The sequence below is a fragment of the Cupressus sempervirens genome, chromosome 2, assembly GCF_028749045.1.
Source record: "Cupressus sempervirens isolate cs-2001-9-10 chromosome 2, ASM2874904v1, whole genome shotgun sequence".
NCBI lineage: Eukaryota > Viridiplantae > Streptophyta > Pinopsida > Cupressales > Cupressaceae > Cupressus > Cupressus sempervirens.
The window spans coordinates 372,595,383-372,621,849 of NC_143119.1; positions in this window are offsets into that span (position 1 = coordinate 372,595,383).

Consider the following 26,467-nt stretch of genomic DNA (forward strand, 5'->3'; position numbering starts at 1 on the left):
ATTACTAGAGCAAACTAAGTTTGATGGACTCGAGTCACAAAAAGTGGGACCCAAGCTTATCATAGAATATCATGAGAAAATTAGTGAAACAAACTCCAAATCCAAAGTACCTATACTAGCAAGATATGTTAGAAGGCATCATGCACCTAACCAAATCATTGGAGATAAATCAGATGGAACAATGACAAGAAACAAATTGAAAGGTACATGTTTACTTGCTGAATTTGAAACTAAAAATATTAAAGATGCTTTGGATAATGAAAGTTGGATTGAAGCAATGAAGGAAGAAATAGAATAGATAGAGAAGAATAAAATTTAGACTCTTTTTCTTGGACCCAAGGATAAAAATGTAACTACCACAAAGTGGGTATTTAGAAATAAGCTAAATGAAGATGGAGAAGTTTCTAGAAATAAAGCAAGGTTGGTATGTAAGGGTTATTATGAAGAAGAAGGTATTGATTATGGTGAAACTTTTTCTCTTTTTGCAAGATTAGAAGGTGTTAGAACTTCACTAGCATATGAAGCTCATACAGGTTTTAAAGTTTATCAAATTGATGTAAAATCTTCATTCTTGATGAGAAAGTCTACATAGAACAACCTGAAGGTTTTGTAGGTCCTAGTAAAAGAGATATGGTTTGAAAAGACAACAAAGCATTATATGATCCAAAGCAAGCTCCCAGATCTTGGTATGAAAGACTTCATAACTACTTGGTACATAGTGGTTTTCAAAGAACAAATGATAATAGTAGTCTATATATCAAAGAAGGACTAGACAAGAAGATTGTGTTGGAAAAAATATTCATGGATGAAACTTTATTCATAGGAAATGATGACTTATGCAAGGCATTTTTAGAAGAAATGAGTAAAGAATTTGAGATGTCTATGCTTGGAGAGATAAAATTCTTTGTTGGATTCCAGATCCAACAAAAGAAAGATCATTTCTGTGTTACTCAATCTAAACATATCAAGGAGATACTAAAGAAATTTGGAATAGAAGACTCAAGACCAGTTGGAACCCCTATATCTACTAGACATAATCTTTCCAAAAATGATGATTCCAAAGAGGTAGATCAAACCACATATAGATCAATGATTGGAAAATTGTAGTATGTAGTGCATACAAGGCTTGATATTGCATTAGCTGTCGGTATGGTGGCAAGATTCTAAACAAATCCCAAAGAAAATCACATGATGGCAATCTAAAGAATCATGAGATATCTTAAAGCTTCTAATGACTATGGTTTATGGTACAAAATAGGAAGCAATTTAGATTTAAAAGTATTCACTAATGTTGATTGGGTAGGAAGTATTGATGATAGAAAAAATATCAGTGGTGGAGCATTCTTTCTTGATAAAAAACTAGTGTCTTGGAAGAGCAAGAAACAAAATTGTATTTCTCATTCATAATAGAGGTAGAATATGTGGTAGCAATAGTTAATTGTTCTAATATTGTTTGGTTCAAACAACTATTGGTAGGTATGAAGATAGAGATCAAGGATCTTATGGTTATATATTATGATAACTATTGGCCATTTTTGCCCCCCATTCAACCCATCATCAATAAATGATCTGAGAGATCTTCAATGAGCTAGATTCTTTGATATGGGTTAACACACTTTTCAATCAGGTTAACATCTCGTGTTACTGCAGTTTCTTCAAAAGTCGAGTTGGCTTGGTTTCTTCATGTGTTGAGCTAGTTTAGCTTGTTCATGTGCTGAGTTGGCTCATTATTTTCTTCATGTGCCAAGTTGCAGGTTAACACACATTTTCTACAAGGGTTAACATTTCACATTAACCATTTTTGCTATTTTGAGAAGTGAGTTTTCTTGCTTCTGTGAAACCACAAAATTGTATTCTATCTCTTTGATCATGTATTGGGAAATGTGCCAACAAATAAATTAATGCCAAGTGGTGGGTCCGTTTCTTTAGTGCATTTTACTCACTATCAAATCAAGGATCATCTATGGTTGTCACTATGTTGCTATGCAAAGTTGCAAGGTAGCTATTTCATGTGACATAGTGAGCACTTGCCATGTGGTAGGTGGATCCTTCTCTTTTATGGGTCACGGTTTGGTGGATCTTTGTCTTGCTAGGATGCCTTTGATCTAATGGCTCTCATATTCTTTCACTCTTCCCTAGCCCTTTTATGAAGATGTAATGGCCGTCAGATTTAGATGCATCTTTGGAGATTCCTTGCTTCATCCTAGCCATCCATTTGATATTAAAAAAATCTTGATTGATGGCTATGTTTTATTCATCGGTTGGAGATATTTTTGTAGCATCTGGGCACCCCATATTCAAATGAAGATCTACATCAATGGTTCATATATTTTTTGGGTAGATCAAATTTATTCCACATGAGTCAACACTATATTTTTGTGGTGGGTTAACTTGCATGTTATCCAATCCCACATTTTCTTTGACAATAGTGCGACTTTATTTGTAGCAGTCATGGCATGTTGCAAGAATCATTTCTTTAAGGAAAACTGATATTTTGGGGCTTGTTCCATGGTGTTAATGCATCTCCATGCCTCTTTATTACATTTATTGATCATATCTTTTTTATTTTATCTCTTATGGTTGGATTCATTGATTTTGGTTTCTTCCTGTCACTGTTACATCTGGAGTTGTTCAGTGACTAGATTTCTTTTGGATTTGAAATAACTACTTGGTGTAATGGTTGAGTTTGGTTTAGGGAAAAAAATATCTTAGTTATGCCTAAGCTATAAAGGAAGACTTTGTAAATTTTGAAAAGGTCAAACCCTCTCTATTTCTCTGGCATTAATCTGGCTTGCTACTATAAATCCCCTTTGCCTCTAAACTGTATAAAATTCTACCTTATCTCCTTTAGCCATTAATGTATTATGCAAGAACTATTTGCCTCTCATTGGTGTATTGTGGATATTTGTAATTTCACATGACTATATCTCTGTGGCCTATGAATGATATATAAGTGAATATCATTTTCCTTCAATCATTTATTTTTGTTTTTTGATCTACATGTCATTGTTGGATTAAAGCAAGTCTAGATGTGTATATCTTTTGGTGTCATTGTGGTTCAAAAGTGCATATATGGGTAGATATTGGTTTGAACATTCTATTTTGGTGCATCACCTCCTTAGAATTGATTAGGTAGATTTTGTTTCTTGCATCTCCTTCTCCATTTTCTTCTCCAAGAGTAGTTAGGTGCATCCTGATAGAAAAAGAAGCCAACCTTCTCTAAAGACTCAACCTCATAGCTAAAGCCCCACAACTTGGAGGCTATTTCCATGTTTCAAGGTTCTCCTTAGGTAAAAACTTTGGACAAGGGTTCAAACTTTTGTGACAATAGTTTTTGGTACACTTGGTGGGACAATATTCAAAAAATTTCAAGTCTACTAGTGTCAAAAGGAAGATTTCAATATTAATGCTGAGAAGATAGTGTTGCCCTTAGTGTTGCAAGCATTCAAGAGGCTCATCCCACAAAGCACTTGGCAACTCTACACTCTTCACATCTAGTTTCAGACCAAGTTGCATTGATTCATGCCCAAAGCTAAAACAAGGGCATCTTCCAGAGGTAACTTTTAGTACCAAGAGCTTTCATTTTTGAATCCTAGAAGAAGAAAGACTAAAGTATCTTTATCACCAGTTAGGAGTGTAATAGTAATAAATACACCTTCAAGATCCATCTCTACTCGTTCTATTGTTAGATCTCAGCCTAGGCTGCCATCTACTCATATAAATAAACCATTATTCCATATGGCATACCCTAGAGCTCATGATTTTTCCACCTTTAATGGTGGAATTCCTCTCCTATTGTCTCAAAGACATGATATACAAGTATCAACCCTCAACATTATACTTGAATTTACTGGTGAAACTTCCATTTCTCCTTTAGTTTCAGGAAGTTTCAAATGTTTGCAATAGACATGGTATTGCAGAAGATGATGTTGTTATTAGGCTTCTAGCTTCATCCTTAAAAGGAAAGGCCTTGAAATGGTATTGAGGTTTGGCTCATAACTCTATTACTAATTAGGATGGGTTGGGAGCCAAATTATGTAAGCACTTTGAAGATAAGAATGACCACCTATCACTCTTGGAATAGTTGATCCAAGAGAGCCCCCCATGAATATATGACTAATTTCAATTATATATTCTAGAAGACATGGGATATAATACCCACTACAGTTAAGCCTTCTCTTGATAATACTTTTTTGTATTACCTCAAAGCCTTTAACAATGACATTGCTACCACTCTGCAATATATGGGAGGAGATACCTTACTTGATGCCTATGAAATTACCATCATGATAGAGAATATATTGATAAAAGGGGGAAAATTGGCTCCAAGGCCTCCTATGCCCTTCTTCCTAGATATTCCTAATCATAGGCCTCCAGTAGCCCCTATCCCTACTAATTCTACAAACCAACCTCTTTCTATAACCCTAGTAGCCTCCACATCTTCAAGTGAGTTCAGAGAATTGAGGGACATGATGTAGGCCCTTATGTTGAGTAATTAAAAATTGCAAGATCAGGGCTCTAAGATTAGCAAAGAGGTGCGAGACCAAGGAAGGAAACTAGAGGACAACTTCTCAATGGTCCAAAAAATGGGTAACAAGATGGTGACTATGGAAAGGTAGAAAGTTCAAAATTTTAGGCCTCCCCAACCTTCTTCTCAAAGCCCTACTTATAATAGGCCTATTAGCAATACATCTGTAACAAATGCAAACCCAAATCTAGTGAGGGAATTGGGTCCCCAAAATAATTTTGCTAAAGAGTAGAACTTTTTTCCCTCCTATAGATATTCATATAGTTGTTGCATGTGCCAAAAGGTAGAAGTATACCTAGCATTGAGCAAACAAGATCCATACATTAGATCAGAATATAATGATTTGCAGTCTACTAATGCTTCCCATTTTTAGTAACTAGGGGATTGTTCTTTTATGAATCATTAGGTGGAGGAACATTGTAATGTAAACTAGGATTCCATTTCTCACAATACTAGGAACAAGAGAAGTGCTATTGAAGATGCTACCCCTCCCCCTCTTAATTAGGCCTCAAATTCAAATGCAATACCTCATATATAAGTAGTAAATGACCAAATCAATGGTCCTCAACAAAAAAGGTTGAGTAGTAGCAGAAAGGATGTGAGTAATCCTCAGGCTATTCCATATCAACCTCGTACAAATACAACTTCCAAAGCTTCTATAAAAGCACCTAATACACCATTTAGTGTGGTAGAAAAAATGAAGAAGAAAAATGTAAACATTTCAATGTGGGATGCTGTTGCTACTATACTCATGCAAAAGAGTTCACTACAACAAGACTTGGAGAGCATTGAACCAAAAGATCAACCATCACGAGAAGAAAGTGCCACAAGTCTAATACAAACATCAAGGGAGGTAGAAGCAAGTAAAAAGGTTAGACCTCCTCCATTTTATGTTTCTCCAATTATAGGAGATAGGCTAGTCCATAATTGCATGATTGATTTAGGGGCTAGTAGTTCAGTGATGCCCAATTGTGTTGCTGATGCTTTAGAAATGAAATATGAGCCCATTGTTTGGGATGTATTACAGTTGGATGGTAGTAGTATCAAGACTAAAGGAATCCTTAGAAATGTGGAAATGGCCCTACATGCATGCCCTAGTTGTAATGTAGTCCAAGATATATCAATTTTTGAAGTCAAGCCACACTTTGCCATCTATCTTTCAAGAGAATGCACTACCCAAATGAGTGGCTACGTATCTTTTGATTGGTCATACATGTTTTTTAGAACAAAATATGGAACTAAGGCTTCAATTAGAGTAGAGCCTTTAGCCCTCCATCACACTAAGTCCTATAACCCTAGCCCCATAAATATGAATTACACCATTTATGAGGAAGAGGAAAGAGACATAGTAAATGAGTTTGCTACTTCTCTAGCAAAGATACCCAATTTTCTCTTAGATGAATGGGCTAATGCATACCAATTTGATCCTATGTCAGAAACCCTTGAGACTATCTTGGTACATATTGTATATCAAAATAGGATGCTCTTGTCCCTAGCCTTATGAAAACCAAAGATGATATGAGTAGAATATGGAGCATATACTTTGATAGATCAAGAAATAAAAATGGATCAGGGGCTAGTGTGATGTTGATTTCTCCTACATTAGAAATGTACTACTTCTTGTTTGGGCTCCAATTCAATTGTACTAATAATGTGGCCAAGTATGAATCCTTGATTTAAGGTCTCCTACTTGCTCAAAAAAGAGGAATTTAAGCCTTAAGTGTATATGAAGATAGTGAGTTGGTGGTTAATCAAGTGAGAAATCAAAATATCAAAAAGAATGGTTTGCTCAAGTCTTATAAACATAGAGTATGGGATTTTCTTGAAGGTTTAAATGCATTTAATGTTCAAAGCATCCCTAGAAAAGAGAATAGATATGTTGATAGACTTGCAATAGCGGGTACATCTTATGATTTCCCAAAGAACCTTGAAGCTAAAAAGAAGCAGTAGATTAAGGTAGTGATTAGTTCTGCTATCCCTGACATCAACACCAATTGGCAAGTATTTTAGTTTGATGAACAAATTGTAAGCTTCTTGCATAATGAAGCAGCGTTTTTAGATAGAAACCCATCAAAACTACACGATTAGTATGCTGATTAGATTATTAATCTCAATTCCAAAAAGTTTCCTAAGGGTCTTATTACCTTAGAGAGTGCTTCAATCTTGATGACCAAGTAAGAGATAGAGGCATGAACCTTGCTGGAAGCAGGGATGATCACACACTAGTCATGGTTGCTAATGGAAAATCCTTAAACATGGAATATGTATGTTCTGAAATTGAGTAATAAAGTTTTATTCATCTATGTCAATAATTTAATGATGTATTTGACTAGACATATGATGATTTGAAAGGTTTTGACCCAAGTTTGTTTTAGCATACTATAGATTTAATTGATAATGTCAAACTTGTAAGACAAAGACAGAGGCCATTGAATCTTAAAATTGAACCCTTAATGAGAAAAGAGCTATCCAAATTGATTGAGGCCAATATAATTTTCCCTATCAAGCACTCATCATGGGTAGCAAACTTTGTCCCTGTTAGGAAGAAGAATAGAGAAATTAGATTGTGTGTGGACTTTAGGGACCTTAACCAAGCTTCCCTTAAGGATCATCATCTCCTACCTTCCATGGAACAAATATTATCTAAGGTTAGTGGTTTTGAGAGGTTCTCATTTCTTGATGGATTATCTGGTTAAAACCAAGTGCTAGTCAAAGAGGCTGACATATAAAAGACTACATTCACCACAAAGTGGGGCACCTATGCTTATAGTAAAATGCCCTTTGGGTTAATTAATGTAGGTGCTACTTTTTAGAAGGAAATGGATATAACCTTCAAGAATATGATTTAAAAATTTGTAATGGTCTATCTTGATGATATTACAATATATTCTAGGAGCATGATAGATCATTTTGGCCATCTTAGATAGGTGTTTATAAAATGCAGAGAGTTTGGTGTATCCTTAAATCCAAGCAAGTGTGTGTTTTCCACTAATCAAGGAAAATTGTTATGACACATTATATCTAAGGATGGTCTAACAATTTATCTAGAGAGAAAAAAGGCAATACTTGCTCTCTCTCTTCCTAAACATAAGAAAGGGCTACAAAGTTTTCTTGGTAGGATAAATTTTGTGAGAAGATTTATCCCTAATCTTGCTACCATGGTGAAACCCCTTACAAAAATTCTCAAGAAGAATATGGTCTTTGCATGGACCAAGGAAGGGAACGGAAGTTTTGAAGAGATCAAGGTAGCAATACCCTCAACCCCTACTCTCATTAATCCAAATTTTGAAAAGGATTTCATTCTTTATACCTTAGGTAGTGAGTCAAGCATTTCTGCTATTTTGACTCAAGAAAATGATAAGAATGAAGAACAAATCATAGCATTCTTTAGTGAATGGATAAAAGAGTATGAGGACAAATACAAATATGTAGAGAAGCAAGCCATGGTAGTCATAAGAACCTTGAATAAATTTATACATCTTCTATCACACAACAATATACATTTGCTAGTACCTCATGCAAGTGTGAAGGACTTTCTTTTGAGCAAAGATATTAGTGAGAAGAGAGTTAGATGGGTCACTAAGGTAATGAAGTCTGATGTTTACATCCAAGTCGCCAAGTTGGTAAGAGGGAAATAATTGTGTAAATAGATGATCTCATCTCAGGAATTAGATGAGGAAGTTGCAATGATACTAATAGAACAACAAGAAGTAAGAAATGATAATCCAGGGAATTGGATGGATGATATGATGACTTTATTGTCAGGCAATGAATATCCTAAAGGATTGGATAGAACTAATAGAAGATAGTATAGGTTGTAGTGAATTTCTTATGCCATAGTTGATGGTATCCTTTTCAAGAGGGATTTCAATGGAGCCCTATTAAGATGCATTGATATAGACCAAGCTGAAAGAATAATTAAAGAGATCCATGATGGTCTTGATGGTGGCCATTTTTTAGCAAGAATAACTAACATGAAGATAATGAGAGCTAGTTACTACTAGCCATCCTTGTTCCATGATTTTCATAGACATGTGAGAAGGTGTGAAAAATGCACTTTCTTTTCTGGTAAATAAAAACTTGCAGCTTTTCCTCTTTACCCTATTTAGGCTGATCAACCTTTTTCTCAATGGGGATTATATTTCATAGGCCCCATCAATCCTCCTTCTAGCTCTAGTCATAAATGGATTCTAGCTGCTACAGATTACTTCACCAGATAGACAGTGGCAATTACATTGAAGGATGCCAAAAAATCTTCAATTATTATATTCCTTGATGTAATTGTAACCAGGTTTGGTGCCCCCCATTATTTTAGATAATGCAAAATCTTTTGTTGGAGCTCAGATTTGTGAATGGATAGTTAATCATAATATCTACTTGAGCACATCCTCCAATTACTATCTTCAAGGCAATAGATTAGTTGAGTCATCCTACAAAAATCTAATCAAGATTATGAAAAGGATTATAGAAGATAACTAGAGATGTTGGCATCAAAAGTTAAAAACAACACTGTGGGATAACAAAATAACACCTAAGAGAGCCATAGGAAATTCCCCTTTTATGTTGGTATATGGAAGAGAAGCTAGGCTTCCTATTTCATTGGAATTTCCTACTCTTGAACTAGCCCATGAATTAGATTTGATTAAAGATGATGCTATGTCTATAAGGATAACATAATTGATGGAGTTAGAGGAGAAAAGAAATCAAGCCATGCAGACTTTGGGAACACATCAACAACAGGTGAAGAGGTCCTTTGATAGGAAGGCTAAGTTCAAAATTTTTAGAGAAGGTGATCTTGTGCTAAAATGGGATGTAGACAGGGCAAAACCTAGGAGGCACTCAAAATTTGATGCACTATGGAGTGGCCCCTATGTGATTATCAATTGCAAGTAGGCCTTTTCCAGTTAAGTAGGCCTAATGGTGAAATTTTTCCTATTTCAGTCAATGGAATATATCTTAAACCATCCTCTAATGAGGGTTAAAGTTTCCTTAAACATAATAGAGTGGTTTGTTCTTTTTAGTTCCTTGCTATTTTTCCAAGAAGTCTACAAGTGCATTTGCTCCTTTTCTAGAGTTGTTTTGAGCTTTCCAGAGCTTTGTGGAGATTTATTGTTCTTTGATGGTTGCAAATTTTTGCTAGTTGCAGGTGGGATAACATGTCAATTCTTGATGGTGACTCTACACCCAATGGATTTCTTAAGGCTAGGTCTATGCTTAGCAGGCAAGCATCCCCTCTAAGTTGCCAAGAATGTTGGCCATTTTTGCCCCTTATTCAGCCCATCATCAATAAACGATTTGAGAGATCTTCAATGGGCTGGTTTCTTTGATGTGGGTTAACACACTTTTTAGTCGGGTTAACATCTCATGTTAACACAATTTCTTCATAAGCCAAGTTGGCTTGGTTTCTTCATGTGTTGAGCTAGTTTAACTTGTTCATGTGCTGAGTTGGCCCATTTTTTTCTTCATGTGCTAAGTTTTAGGTTAATGTGTGTTTTCTACCAAGGTTAACATTTTGTGTTAACCATTTTTGCTATTTTGAGAAGTGACTTTTCTTGCTTCTGTGATATCAAAAAATTGTATGTTGCCTCTTTGACCACATATTGGGAAATGTGTTGACAAATGGATTAATGCCTAGTGGTGGGTCAGTTCCTTTAGTGCATTTTAGTCATTGCTAGATCAATTATCATCTATGGTTGTCACTATTATGCTATGTAAAGTTGCAAAGTAGTTATTTCACGTGACATAGTAAGCACTTTCCATGTGGCAAGTGGGTCCTTCCCTTTTATGGGTCGCGCTATGGTGGATCTTTTTTTGCTGGGATGCCTTTGATCTAATGGCTCTCATATTTTTACTCCCTTTCTTGGCCCTTTTACCAAGATGTGATGGCCATTAGATTTAGATGCATCTTTGGAGATTCCTTACTTCATCCCAACCATCCATTTTATATAAAGAAAACCTTGATTGAGGGCTATGTTTTATTCATTGGTTGGGGATATTTTTGTAGCATCTAGGCCATCCATATTCAAATGAAGACCTACATCAATGATTCCTATATTTTCTAAGTAGATCAAATCTATTCCACATGGGTCAACTCTATATTTTCACGGTCAGTTAACTTGCGTGTTATTTCATCTTGCATTTTCTTTGACAGTGGTGCAAATTTATTTGTGGCAGTCATGACATGTTCAAAGGATCATTTCTTCAAGAAAAACTGGTATTTTGGGGCTTGTTTCATGACATTAATGCATCTCCATGCCTCTTTATTACATTTAATGATCAAATCTTTTTGATTTGATCTCTTATGGCTGGATGCATTGACTTTCATTTCTTTCTGTCATTATTACATCTGGAGTTGTTCCATGATTAGATTTCTTCTAGATTTGCAGTAAATGCTAGGTGTAGTGGTTGAGTTTGGTTTAGGGTAGAAAATATCTCAATTATACCTAAGCTATAAAGGCATATTTTTTAAATTTTGAAAAGGTCAAACCCTCTCTATTTCTCTGCCATTGCTCTAGCTTGCTACTATATATCCCCTTTGCCTTTGAATTGTATGGCATTCTTCCTTATCTCCTTTAGCCATTGATGTACTATGCAAGAACTATTTGTCTCTCATTGGTGTATTGTGGATATCTACAATTTTGCATGACTGTATCTCTAGTCTATGAATGATATATAAGTGAATATCATTTTGCTTACATCATTTATCTTGGTTTTCTAATATACATGTGATTGTTGGATTAAAATAAGTCTGCATGTGTATATCTTTTGGTGTCATTATGGTTCAAAAGTGCATATATGGGTAGAGATTGGTTTGAACATTATACTTTGGTGCATCACCTCCTTAGAATTGATTAGGTAGATTTTGTTTCTTGCATCTCCTTCTCCCTTTTCCTCTCCAAGAGTAGTTAGGTGTATCCTAATAGAAAAGGAAGCTGACCTTCTCCAGAGATTCAACCTCATAGTTCAAGTCCCACAACTTCAAGGTTATTTCCATGTTTCACAAGGTTGTCCTTAGGTAAAAACTTTGGATAAGGGTGAAAAATTTTGTGACAAAAATAACACCAGTGCAATTAATATATCAAAGAACCCAGTGATGCATACCAAAACAAAACACATTGCTATAAAATATTATTTTTTGAGAGAATAGGTACAAGATGAAGAAGTAAGATATGAATATTTGAATACTAAAGAAAAAATTATAAACATATTCACCAAGGCATTACTTAAGGATGGATTTCTATATCTAAGAGGTAAGCTAGGGGTCATTTCCCTATCTGAAGCTCTCTAAATGATGTATAGTGATGCATCAACCAGAGCATGTTGAGGATCAATTAGTTGGTGTAGTATTGAAAAAAGGCATATTGCAAATGAATTAGTATATAAGGTACATTGATATTCACTAAATATTGTCTTTTGAATGAGATTTCAAAGAGGGAGGAGTTGTCTATCATATCTCATAGAAATTTTATAAAGAAATAGAGAAAAAACTGTCAATAAGGGAGAATGAACTTGGTTTGATATCAAAGATAAAGTTTTCTATTAGAATAAGATGTTGAAGATAGAAATTTTCTAACAAAGGGAGAAACTGAAGGCAAAAGGAGTTCACACTAATAGAGGGAGTTATGATGGATGAGAAGTAGAATGAAACTAAGGATATGTTCCTTACTTTATTCTTGCTCTAAAAATTTCATTGTATTATGACATGTTGTGTTGTCATCAATGCCAAAGAGGGAGATTATTGAATATAATTGATTAATTGTGTATTTTCTTTGATGTTACACAAAATTTCATATCATTGCAAGTTTGACGTAAGGAAGGATAGCGAAAACTAGGGCCAATGGCACACCCAGCTCTACAAACCACCCTACAATAGTTAACACAACAAAAATCTACACATAGAATCAAAAATCAAAGGAGGAAAAACAAACACTTTCTTTCTTCAAATATTCAACATATAGGCCCAACTATAAGTTCTTTTGTGTTACGACCAGATACAAATACATTCATAGTCTAAGATCCAGTTTCAGATTCACACTGTCCAGTTTTCTCTCGAGTCATCTCTTAAAACTATCCTAGCTCTAGTCCTAAACACTCTATTTATACTAGCCAAAATGGCTTACATATCATTCTAGAACACAAAGAAGCCACAAGTTAGATCTCAAAAAATGTTAAATGAAAATAAACCTAACATTAAATTCTTGAAGGGCCACAAGTTGGCTTGCATTAGCAATTAAATGTCAAGAAATTGATGTCTAAGAAAAATTGTGATATCTCCTAACTCCAATTGAATTGGAACTCACACTTCAAATTGTGGGTAGTATTTTAGGTCCTATACAACCCCTTAAATTCATAAAGTCTGATTTACTAAGGAAAAGTGCACATCCAACCTAAAAGTCAAGCACAAAGAACTATCACACATAATTGCTAGAAATTGATACTCTGGGAGAATTGCCATATCTCCCAATTTATAAAGAGATTAAATTTGTGCCTTGGATAATATAAATTAATCTAGGCCCTCTTTAATCTTTGAAGTATGCAACCCCTCATTCATTATGAAAAAATAGTTACACAATGTGCAACATGCACTAAGAAACCAAAAAACATAGTGTCAATAGAGCATAGATTTAGTAGCAAGATAAAAACTGAAAACATGTAGGATAATAGTGCAACCCAAGATGCTCTTACATCAGAAAACTAGGGTTGAAAGAAATGATTCTCCAAAATCATTGAGATGTCACAATCTGAGTTGAATCCAACTTTGATTGAAAAATCCATGAAGCATCTTCCATAGGTTCATTCTTCCACTTCACCAAATATTCGTGATAATATTTTCCTCTTGTGCTCTGACCGATTCTCTAATTTAATATCTATTCAACTTCTTCAATCTACTTCTTAGGATATTCCTTTGATACAAAAAATTCATCATCTAACTCATGATACTTGTATAAATTAGAAACATTGAATATAGGAGATATATCCATGTCATCAAGTAACTCAATTTCATAAGCGTTTCCATTGTCAAACTTCTTCATCTTCAACTTACTGTATGTTCCAACTAGAAATCTTCCTTTCTTTAGATGAACCATCATCTCATTACCAAATTGAAAATCATGATGTCTCCTAGACTGATCAAAAGTCTCCTTATATTTTTGATTACTTTCATCTATCCTCAACTTCACTTCCTTATGTAAAAACTCCATAAAATCAGCAAATTCTTCTCCTACAACACTTCTCTTTTGTTCACTAGCAATATCTCTCAAATCTGATACTCCTCTAGGCTTCATTCCAATAACAATCTCAAAAGGTGTGTTTACTATACTCCTATTCATAGAATTATTATATGTAAATTCAGCTTGTTTCAATACCATCTCCCAATTACTTGGCTTATTCCCAACTAAACACTCAACAAATTACCCAAGCTTCTATTTACAACCTCTATCAATCTATCTATTTGTGGATGGAATGTATAACTAAACTTCAACTCAGTACCCATCTTCTTTCACAAAGTCTTCGAAAAATAACCAATAAACTTATTGTCTCTATTAGAAATAATGTTTCTTGGTAATTCATGCAATCTCACAATCTCTTTAAAGAAAAGTTCAGCAACATGCCCAGCATTTGATATCTTCTTACATGGTATGAAATGAGCCATCTTAGAAAATTTGTCCACTACAACAAATATGGAATCATACCCCTTCACTATTTTAAGTAATCCAAGAACAAAATCCATACTGATGTCACTCCAAGGTTTCTCAAGAACAACAATAGGTGTATACAAACTAGTATTTTGACTCACTCCTTTTGAAATTTGACAAACTCCACAACTCTTTAAAATTTTCTAAACATCCTTACATTTGTGGCCAATAATACTTCTCTTTCAACAAACTCAATGTTTTATCAATTCTAAAATGTCCAGCCAATCCACCAGTATGCTTTTCCTTAATTAGATTCAACCTCATAGATCTTCTAGGAATACACAACTAAATACCTTTGAACAACATATCTTCTTGAATGAAGTACTCATCATACTTACTTATGTGATTTGTCAGATTTGGTGCTTTGCACTCTCTCCACACCTCAGAACAATCAGGATTAGCATCATACAACTCTTTGATTTCATCAAAACCAAGAACTTCAACCTTCATTTCAATCAACAAAGAACGTCTTCTACTTAATGCATCATAAAATCTATTAGTAACTCCACTCTTATGTTTAATGAAAAATTTTAAATTTTGCGAGTACTTAACCCACTTCATATGTCTCATATTCAATTTATGTTGACTTCCCAAGTATTGTAAAGCTTTATGATTAGTATACAACACAAACTCCTTAGGAATCAAATAATGGCTCTTCTTCAATGCTTGAACAATAGCATAAAATTCTTGATCATACACAAAATACTTCCTTTTAGCATTATTCAACTTTTCACTAAAGAAAGCAATAGGTTTACCTTCTTGACTTAATACAACTCTGATTGCATTACTTGCATCACATTCAACTTGAAATACTTTGTTGAAGTTAGGCAAAGCCAATACAAGTAATTCAACAACTTTTTGTTTCAAAGTCTCAAAACTCTTATCAGATCCATGTGTCCACTTGAATTCCTTTTTATCTTCTCTCATTATCTTAGTCATAATACTAAAAACAACACTGAAATTCTTTATAAACTTTATTTAAAAACTAGTCAAACCATGAAATAATCTTACCTCACCCATATTCTTAGGTCTAGGCCATTCTAAAATTGCTTTAACCTTCTTAAGATCCATCTTTAATACATCAATTGAAATCACAAATCCCAAATATACAATCTCCTCTTGCATAAAAGAACAACTTTTCAAATTAATCAATAACTTTTCCTCTTTCAACCTCTGCAATACATGTGTAGTATGCTCATGTTGTTCTTCCTTAGTCTTATTGAATATCAAAATGTCATCCAAATAAACAATCAAAAACTTACCCAAAAATCTTTTTAGAACTTCATTCATCAACCTGATGAAAGTACTAGGTGTATTAGTCAAACCAAAAGGCATAACCAACCATTCATACAAACCATCTTTTGTCTTGAAAGAAATCTTCCATTCATCACCTTCTTTGATTCTAATCTGATGATAGCCACTCTTCAAATCAATCTTGGTAAAATACTTTGCTCCACTCAAACAATCCATTATGTCATCCATCTTTGGCATAGGAAACCTATATTTCATTGTGATTTTGTTAATAGAACTGGAATCAGTACACATTCTCCATTCTTCATTCTTTTTAGGTGCTAATATAGCAGGTACAACACATGAGCTCAAACTTTCTTAGATTAATCCCTTTTGTAGCAATTCATGCACTTTTTTTTTGAGTTCTTCATTCTTTATTGGTGTCTATCTATATGGTGCTTTTTTTGGAAAACTAGCTCTAGGAATCAGATCCATACAATGACTTATGCTTTTTATTGGAGGTAAACTATCAGGAATATCATCAAAAACAATATCTTTATACTCATTCAAAAATTTTGTAATTTCTTTTATCACTTTGTCATTAGCAACTTCTACTACTCAGTCATTACTACCAACACTCGATCCTCTAGAAACTATAGCAAAACAAACTTGATTCTTCTTTATTTCCTTTTCAAATTGCTTTCTATTAACCATGAAAACTTTTATTGTAGTACAACTGACCTCATCTAGACTTTCAATCAAAAGCAATAATATTTGTTTCTTCCCTTTTACCCAACAAGTATATTGATTCAATCTTCCATCATGTACAACATATCTATCATATTGCCATGATCTACCCAACAAAATATGACAACAATCCATGGGTATAATATCGACAAAAATTCATCAAAGTAATGTCTAATTTTGAACTTCACAATACATTTCCCACTTAACAATTTCTTATGCTCATCTTTGATCCATGAAACATGATAAGATTTGGAATGTTTTAGCCTCTACAACTATAACTTTGTAACCAGCTCTTCTGATGCCAAATTTTTAGAACTTTCACTATTGATGATTACCTTGCAACATTTTCTAGCCATCTTACATCTAGTCTTGAAAAGACTTCTTCTAAGGATGGGTTCCTCATCACTTCCCTTATTACATATGGTTCTTCTCACCATAAAATTTTCTCTAGCCTTAGTTCTACTTGGTGAAATCTCAATGTCTCCTTGAATCACAACATTTCTATTATTCTACCCACTTTTAGAAGATCTACATACAAAAGATCTATGTCCTTCTTTACCACATTTGAAACAATTACCACAAAAACCACCTCTAGGATAAAAATTACCTCTTCCTTAGTAAGATCCAATACCTTCTTAGTATGAACTACCACCTTTCCAGTTGGTCTTATCTTTGTCATTATTCTTCCATTCATATTTGTCTTTATCTTACACAAAACTGTCATAATTGCCACCTTCTCCATAAGATCTACCTTTTCCTCTCTAGAATCTACCATTTATACCTCTTTGTCTTTATTCATGCTTCTTTGTAAAGATTTCCTCAACTTTCAAGGCATATTGGTATGCTTCTTCCACACTTTCCAACTTCACAAAACTTATTTCATCTTGAACTCTAGATCCCAATCCATTTATGTACACTACAATTTTTTCAACATCATCATCCACATGTCCAGATCTGATGTCCAATCTATAGAATTCCTTAATATACTCTTTCACAATCATGTCCTTTTGTCTCAAATTTTGTATCTTTCTTAGCAAGCTAACCTAGTAATTAGCTAGAAGGATTTTGTTCTTTACCTTGTTCACAATCTTTAGCCAAGTTTTGATCTTCTCCTTTCCTCTCCTTTTTCTAGTAGTTTATAAATGCTCTCATCACAGTGAGGGATGACCTTTCAACCTAGTAAGTGAAATTTTCATGTTCTTATTATCAGGAGTGCTTTCATACTCAAAGAACTTCTCCATATCTGAGATCAAATCTAGCACAACATTAGTATCCAATTTACCATCATAAGGAACAACTTCTACAACAACCTTTGAATTTTCCCTAGAAAACAATCTTGACAATCTTTCCTCATCTTGGTCTTCTTCAAGTTCTGGATTACGGTTTGGTGTTGCTGCCTCATCATCACTTACAACAGCAAGATGTGCTCCTCTCCTCTAGGCTATCGCTACAACATCTAATCTAGTTGCAATTTGTCTCAACTAATCTAAAATAGCATTATCAGCATTTTCTTTCCCACAAATCATCTTTACAAATTAGGTTCCTACAAGATCGTAACCCTCTACAAGTTATAGGTCAAATCCACAAATCTGCAATCATAAAACCAATATCTAAAATAGGATTCTACATGATCCAATCATGACAAGAATGAACCTCAAGCTCTAATACCACCTAACACAAGGAAGGATAGGGAAAACTAGGGCCAATGGCACACCTAGCTCTCCAAACCACCCTGCAAGAGTTAATACAGTGGAAATCTAACACATAGAATCAACAATCAAAGGAGGAAGAGAAAACACTTTCATTGATTCTTCAAATATTCAACATACAGGCTGAGCTATAAGGCCTTCTAGATTATAGCCAGATACAAATACATTCATGGTCTAAGATCCAACTTCAAATTCACACTTTGTAGTTCTGCTCCCTAATCATCTCTTAAATTGGTCCTAGCTTTAAGCCTAAACACTCTATTTATACTTAGCAAAATGACTTATAGTTCATTCTAGAAAATAGAGAAGCCACAAGTCATCTCTTAGTAAATATTAAATGAAAATAAACCTAACATTAAATTCTTTAAGAGCCACAAGTCAGCCTGCATCAGTAATTAAATGTCTAGATATCGATGTCCGAGAAAAATCATGATATCCCCTGGCTTTGATTGAATTGCAATTCATGCTTTGAACTATAGGTAGTATTTAATTTCCTTTACAACCCCTTAAGTGCACAAAGGCTGATTCACCAAGGAAAAGTGTCCATCTAACTTGAAAGTCAAGCACAAAGAATTGTGATGCAGAACTGCCAGAAATTGATACTTTGAGACAATTTCCATATCTCCAAACTTATAAGGAGTTAAAATTTTCACCTTATATTATAGATATTACTCTAGGCCCTCTTCAATTCTTGAAGTTTTCAGCCTCTCATTCATATGGAAAATTAGTTACATGGTCTCCAACAGGTACCCAAAAACTAGAAAACGCAATTTCAATAGAACACAGTTTAAGCAGCAAGATAAAAATTGAAAACATGGAGGATAACAGTGCAACCCAAGATGCTCCTACATCATAGTTAGTGTATGTCAAGCTTACTTGGGCATTGAAGATAGTTTCCTATGTCTGTCGAGCATTCTAGATTTTTTTGAGTTCAGAAGATAGTGTCTACTGAGTTCACTCAGGCGTCAAAGGAAAGTTTGCAAAAGTTAAGTGTTAACTAAGCTCACTTAGTTAATGAAGAAAATGTTGGATAGAACCAATGTTAACCAAGCTCAGTTAGTTACCAAAGAAAATTTGTGAATATGAAGTGTTAACCGAGTTCACTTGGTTAACATAGGAAAATTGTTTCTGAATTAGTGTCTACTGAGTGGGGTCAGCTAGCAAAAGATTTTCTTGTTTTGGCATATTGAGTTCAATTGATTTGTCTATTAGTTCTTGCTGACTAAGAAGATGAATATTAGTTATTCTAAGTTGTATTCAAGCTGACTTGATAATATTAAAGATATAAATATAAGGTCAAGTTGAGGATTGGAAGGAATCATAGTGGAACATAATTAAAGATTTAATGATGCCGAGAGGAAGCAGATTAGAAGGATAAGTAGAATATCCTTTTTGAGATGTAAAGATACTTTCAATCAAGAAGGATCAAGTATACAAGCCAAAATTGAGATCTATCATCAGTAATTCATTTGCATCAGGAATCAAGTCATCTCATTATTTCTCTCTAACCATTGTAGAAGTGATCTAAATCTCTTAACTAAGTTGGCTTAACCACTATTTGTAAATCCTCTAACAAGGTGGCATTTCTATTGAATTATTTAAATACCTCTAACAAGGCTACTCCTAATAGGGTGATTAAATCCTCTAATAGGGTCACACCTAATAATGTGTTTTGTAACCTTTAACAGGGTTGGCTCCTAGCAAGGCTCACTTCAAAAGAGTGAAAATTAGTAATTAGTTGCAATTGGTGATTTTTCCCAAATTGGGTTTCTATGTTAAATCTTGATGTCAAGTGTGTTCATGCTATTTATTTTATGTGTATGGAACTAAGTTATATATAATATCTTAATATTTTTATGTTAAGCATTTATTGAGCTATTTCAGTATTCATCGAGTTACAATATTTTGTTTGTTTACTGACATTCAACAAAGTTGAGTTTTTGCAGAGTTTGTTTTATATTGACATTTAAGGGATTTGGGAATTATTTTTGTGGTAAGTGATTCACCCCTCTCCTCTTAGTTACTCATATTTCCAGTAGCTCCTTATCCATATCCATCAGATTTCTTATGCCTAATAATGTCTTTCTATCATTAGAACTACCAATCTGTTCCTCTTCTTGAATCTCATCCTCTTCATGAACTATTAGAAATGTTTAGAATAACTGGGGGTGTAAATCAATTACTTAAGGTCCATAAGTACCATTTGAACAAGTAAACATTCAAGTATTTCATTGTTCTTCTTATCCTATTGTTGCTTTGTTTCTATTGTTTTGATAAAAAAATTACTATCCTAAACATGACATACTTTGCTAAATGTAAACATGGAAATGTAAATCACGATAAACCACTTTTCACTCTTTCAAAATGAGCTCTATTAGGACCAAACCCTACTAAATTTTACAAGAAACACTATTAAATATGACCTAGTTAGAGGATTTAATCACCATATTAGTAGTGGCCTTGTTAGAGGAATTCGATCATTCCATTTAGAATTTCACCTCGCTAAAGGATTTACACAAACTATTAGGTCAACCTTTGATTAAAAGGATTTCAATACAAACTGCTTGCAATTTTAAGAAAGGAAATATTATAGTTTTGATCTATATGGCTATAACTCACTTTTGAAGGTTTTGATCACTATTCAGTTCATGTGCTAATTCACTGATAAGTCCCCTTGTCAACTTTGTCTCTTAACTCACTTGAAAATCCTTTAAGAAATCATCCCCTTCACATCAAACTTAAGTCTTTTGTTCAAATTCACTTATCAACTTTAGCAACATTTGAACAAATATTCCTTTCTCTTGCTTTGCAATCACCATCGCAAACTTGTGTTTACACTTGTGCATCCCTTTTCCACCTTTCTCTAAGCACATACCCTTAAATTTCATCTCTATACCTCCTTAAATAGGTAATTCTTTCTTTTCCATTTTCCATGATCACCTTGGATCTTGGGGTTTACAATCTAGTTCATCAGATTCATTATATCTATTCATCTTCCTTCTTTTTTAGAAACTTCTCATCCTTCAAATTTGATCATAGGTATTATACCAAATCCTCTTCTTGAATTTAATGATCCAACTCATCAATATTATCTTCAACACAATTTCCATATCCCATGAAATCAACCAAGTCAGTTCGAAATCATGATTCCTCAAACACATTCAAAATACTATTACTCGACAATCACTAAGTTCTAACAATCAATCATCACTTAATCACTCAATCGCTATAAGACACTTTAGCTTGGCATTAACTAGTTTTCTTTGTTGATATTGATGCTTGATCAACACTAGATTTGCTCAACATTATTGTTGCTTGGTTGACACTAGAATCACTTGACATTCCTTAATCTTTTACTCTATTGCTTGACTATGCTTTACATTCATGATATAAACTATCACTTTGTCTTGTGAAAATCTAATTAATCAAATGTCCATTTTAGCTTCCTTTCCATAACTCAACCTTTCCTCTAGGTTCTATTGTTATGAGAAATATCTCAAATCCTCTTCATCAATCAAATATATATGACATTTAAATCAAAATATCTCTTATCAGTAGATTTGACATCAATGACAAAACAACAATTGTTCCAATTGTAAGTTTCCAACACGAACTTAAATAGGTTGATTTTTTACTATATTTTGTATGACATTTCATTTTTTCATCTCTTATTCTATCACACTTTCCTTGATCTAGCCTTTTTATGCCCCATTAAATGCTTTGATCTACAAAAATGTCATGTCCCCATTTTGGAGGCAATTTGATTTAATTAATTTAATTAATTAGGTTGTCCAAAATAATGAATATTTTATGAGGATGACTAATTAATTATTTTAATTAAATAAATAAGTGGTATTAAGTTAATTATTTATAAAGTTATCAAATGAATAAATATTAAAAGGTAACTTCATATTTAATTAATTTAATAAAGTGACTTGAATTATAAAATATTTTATAAAGTCACTTTATAAAAAAATCAAGAGTTCCCCTTTCGAGTACATACATGGACTTTGTAAAAGGAAAAAAAAAAAGTAATATTAAAACTCATGTATTATCCCACATTGGCAAGACGGAAGCGTGGAGCAAGTGAGGAAGGGATTAAAAGAAAGAGGATAGCTCTCATTTATTCATGGTTGGAAATATCAAAGAAATTGGGAAATTTTTTGGAGATTATGTCTCAATAGTTTGAAAGACAAAATCCCTTCAAGCTGGAAATCTTGATGCCATTGAAAGATATGGTCTTGAGATTCAATAGGGTAGCAGTCCGAAAAAGCGGAACTGAAAAAGCAGGTTGAAAAAAGCAGTTTGAAAAGCAAAACCGAAAAAGCAGGCCGAAAAAGAAGAATAAAAAAAGTAGGCTGAAAAAGAAGAATTAGAAAAGTAGGCCGAAAAAGAAGTCCAAAAAAGAAAGGCCGAAAAAGTAGAATCGAAAAAGTAGGTGGAACAAGCAGATCGGAAAAAAGCAAAGCAGAAGGGGCAACATTGAAGAAAATTATTATAGCCATCTACAACCAAGTTCCTTTGTTAGTATTGTTTTTTTGGGTGTTATAAGCTTTCAACTGTAAGTCCTCTGTAATAACCCTCCTCAAATCTGCTCTCAAAAATACTGATTGAAGGCTCAAAGAATTTTGTCAAACAATTCACATGCAAGGGACATATGACTGATATAGTATTTCAGCTTGCTTTAAATGACTCTTTCTTTAATTTGCATCAATGAGAATCTTGTGCTAGAAGACTCAAAATGGACTACACAATGACTTAACATGAATGTGTAGCTTATTTTGACAATATTTAATGCATATATATGATCTAAGCATGAGAAATGAACACCTATAGCCAACTAGAATTTCTACAAACAATTGGTATGCAAACTAACTAGCTGATAAATAATAATATTGAATTGCTCAAATGACACCAGCAACTATTATCTCCTTAATTGCAATGAAATTTCTAATGCTCATGAAATATAGCCAAAATTTTTTTGGCATAAAAATGATAATGCTGGTATAATGCACACCTACAGCTGAAACTTATCACACCTAAAAAAAAAAAAAAAAACAATACTAACAAAGGAACTTGGTTGTAGATGGCTGTAATAATTTTTTTCAATGTTGCCACTTCTGCTTTTCTTTTTTTCAATCTTCTTTTTCCACCTGCTTTTTCAATTCTACTTTTTCAGCCTTGCTTTTTTGGACTGCTTTTTCGGTTCTGCTTTTTCGGCTTGCTTTTTCGATTCTTCTTTTTCGGCCTGCTTTTTCGGTTTTTCTTTTCGGACTGCTTTTTTCAGCCTGCTTTTTCGGTTTCACTTTTTCAGACTGCTACCCTGTTGAATCTCAAGACCATATCTTTCAATGGCGTCAAGATTTCCAGCTTGAAGGGATTTCGTCCTTCAAACTCTTGAGACATAATCTCCAGAAAATTTCCCAATTTCTTTGATATTTTCAACCATGAATAAATGAGAGCTATCCTCTTTCTTTTAATCCCTTCCTCACTTGCTCCACGCTTCCGTCTTGCCAATGTGGGATAATACATGAGTTTTAATATTACTTTTTTTTTTCCTTTTACAAAGTCCATGTATGTACTCGAAAGGGGAACTCTTGATTTTTTTATAAAGTGACTTTATAAAATATTTTATAATTCAAGTCACTTTATTAAATTAATTAAATATAAAGTTACCTTTTAATATTTATTCATTTGATAACTTTATAAATAATTAACTTAATACCACTTATTTATTTAATTAAAATAATTAATTAGTCATCCTCATAAAATATTCATTATTTTGGACAACCTAATTAGTTAAATTAATTAAATCAAATTGCCTCCAAAACAGGGACATGACAAAAAATGTTTTAATTTAGATTCCACTAAATATAATTCAATGCATTGAGATTTAGAGTACAGATATAATAGGTGAAAAAAAATACCTTAAGGATGATCCTTCGTAATTTTCTTTCAACTCCATGAAAAAGTAGATGAAAACTACTTCAAAAAATAGTTAATTCCCAAAAATTGCTTTATTTTTCATTATTTACTTGGTTTCTAAATTACAAGAAAAATGTTTTATTTTTATTTTTATGAAGCTGCCATGTGACCACTAGTGGTTGTGTTAGGTCGGCTTGGGTTATGGCTAAAACCCTTTTGGCCATAACGATTTGGTTGTAACTGCCTATGTGACAACCCCACAAGCAAAAAAGTAGTTTCTAAAAAACTCTCACTTCCAAGGCTTATTTATCCATAAAAAATAAAGTTTCTCGAAAAAGTAAAAATGCCCTATTGTAGGTCTTAGAGTCAAGATTATGGTCATATAAATTTTTATAGTGTTTTGAGTAGTTATAATATGTTATAATTTTAAAATATTACAAGTAGGTATTTTAAAATTTAGGAAGATGTCACTTCAAAAAAGAAAAAAATAGTAAAACATGTTCAAAAAACTAAAATTTGATATGTTCCTCTAGAGGTGAGAATCCTCTTCAAGAATATGTAATTTATTTTTAAAAAACATGTGGATTTGATAGAAAAAGTTTGGCCCAAAAAAAAAATAGTTTTCAATTTTTGATAAGTTTGACTTTGAACACTTATAACTAAAAATATATGCATCAAAAATTATTTTTTTCCCCACTAGCTATACATGTCAATTATAAGATATTACATCATTAGAGAAAAATATGATTATTCTCATATATTTATTTCCTAGGAACAAAATTCTATACTTTTAACATTTAAAAATATTTTAAAATGGGCTTTAAATTTTTTTAAAATGTAAAAAATCTAAGTCAATTTTTTAAAAAAAATTATAGACATAAAATTCATCTAATTATACACATTTCATTAGTTTACATCATCTTCAAAATCTAAATACAAATGTCACTTTGATATAGTTAAAGTTGAATAGTTTAAGTCATGAGATCCTTTTTCTTTACAAAAGGTGACACAAGGTGAGTGTGCCAAAAGGGTGGCACCTTTTTTCTTTTCTCAAAATATCCAATAGCACACAAACACTATGGGACGTATGCACTATAGCGCACATGCTCTATGGCCTGGTCTTAGGCTTGTGAAGCCTAAGACATAGTGCATGTATGCTATAGCACGTATGCGCTATTGGAAATCATCTAAAAAAAGCCTACACTCTCTCTCTCTCTCTCTCTCTCTCTCTCTCTCTCCCTACTCTCTCTCCCTCTCTCTATCCCTCTCTATCTACCTCATCCTCTCTCTCTTCCCCTCCCTTCTTCTCTCTCTCTCTCTCTCTCTCTCTCTCTCTCTCCCATCCACTACTCTATATCCCTCTCTATCTCCATGGATCCCATTTAATGCACTCTTTGAACCCTCATCCCCTAATCCTTATCAATATCTCCCTTTGTCTCTCTCTCCCCTATCCCCTTCTCACTCTCTCTCTCTACCCCTCTCCCTCCCTCTCTCTCTATCTCCCTCCGTCCCTCCCTCTCTCTCCCTCTCTATCTCTCTCTGTCTCCCTACCCCATCCTCTCTCCCTCTCTCTCTCCCATCCTCTCTCTCTCCCTCTCCCTCTCTCCCTCCCTGCCTCTCTCTCTCTCTCTATGAATCCCATCCAATGTACTCTCTGAACCCCCATCCCCTACTCCCCCCCTCTCTCCTATCCCCTTCTTTATCTCTCTTCCTCTCCCTCCCTCCCTCTGTCTCTCCTCCTTCCTCCCTCCCTCTCCCTCCCTCTCTATCTCTCTCCCTACCCTATCCTTTCTCTCTCTCACCCCCTACTCTCTCTCCTTCCCTCTCCTGTTCTCCCTCTCCCACCCCCTACTCTCTCTCTCTCTCTCTCTCTCTCTCTCTCTCTCTCTCCCATCCCCTACTCTCTATCTCTATCTCTCCCTCTTTCACCCTCCCTCTCTCTATATAAATTTTCATGTATCTATCTTGATCTCCATCTCCATATTTCTCTCTCTCTCTCTCTCTCTCTCTCTCTCTTTCTCTCTCATCCATCCCCTACTCTCCCCCCTTTCTCTCACTCTCTCCCTCTCCCATCCCCTAATCTCTCTCTCTCTCTGTCTCTCTCTCCCACCCTCTCCCATCTCCTACTCTTTCCCCATCCTCTACTCTCTCTCACACTCTACCCTCTCTCCCTCTCTATCAAAATTCAAGCTTACAAAGTGCATGCACACTATAGAGCATACATGCCATGTAAGCCTGAATTTAAAAATGCTTTAAATAGTGTGCACATACTATAGCGCTCACGAGCTATTAAAAGATTTGGATCCTAACAAGCCTAAGGCTTGGATTTTTCTTAGTGATCCAACCTAAAGGTTTGGAGTCTCTGAATTGATCTGAGATGTATTTTGCAACAAGCATACAAAAAATGATTGATTTTTCTAGTGCACTCTCCTTCAAGTTTTCTCATAGTTGAGCATCGATAAAATCAGGTTACATGATATTGTAGATCTTTGTGTTAAATATATAACCATATAATTTATTTTGAATTTGAACTATTTCAAGCCTTTCAACTATAATTTCTTTTGAATATATGTCTATTTTCTCTCAAAAACTAATATGTACTAATTGGAGTGTAGATTTTAGCTCATTCATCA